Source organism: Asparagus officinalis, chromosome 1 (genome assembly GCF_001876935.1).
Source record: "Asparagus officinalis chromosome 1, Aspof.V1, whole genome shotgun sequence".
In the NCBI taxonomy this organism is placed as follows: domain Eukaryota; kingdom Viridiplantae; phylum Streptophyta; class Magnoliopsida; order Asparagales; family Asparagaceae; genus Asparagus; species Asparagus officinalis.
The window spans coordinates 67,818,960-67,819,597 of record NC_033794.1 but is presented as its reverse complement, the minus strand read 5'-3'; positions in this window follow the sequence as shown (position 1 = coordinate 67,819,597).

Sequence of the window (638 nt, the reverse complement as noted above, 5' to 3'; positions counted from 1 at the left end):
GTACAGGGCTACGCGGCAATAGATCTCGGAGATACGACGACCCTCGGTCAGGCGACCTCCTTCTCGTCGTCACGAGCTTCAAAAAGGTTTTGCGAATTCTTCTAGACTTTCAGGAAACCTGCGTAAACAGAGAACTATTTTGAAAAGAGAAGGAGAGAAGAGATCTGCTGATTTTTCACTGTATTAAACTATTCCGGTTTTGGTCCTTTTATAGGGTTAAACAGTCGTTATACATAAACCCGTAGTTAATACGTTTTACTCACGTTAATAAAACTTAGCCGTTATTAAAAAACGCTTCCGTTACATAATAAATTCACAAAATATTTATCACGTTTTTAATAACACTAATAAATTTTTACCGTTACAAAATATTTCTGTTACAAAATATTTATCACATGTTAATTGTTAAAAAATAAAAATTATATTTTAGTTATTCAAAAATAAAAATGTAGCAGATTAAGGGCCCCTCGGTCCGGAGCTACATTCGTGACCGCAGGTCGTGTGCGCGCGCCACCCGACCCGACCCGAACCCGAGCCCGAGCCCGGCCCGGCCGGCGCGCGCGTGTGTGGTGTGGAGCATAACCTTTGTTTTCTTCTAGGCATAGGAGAGAAAGGGAAGGCTTATAAAGACTCTTCCT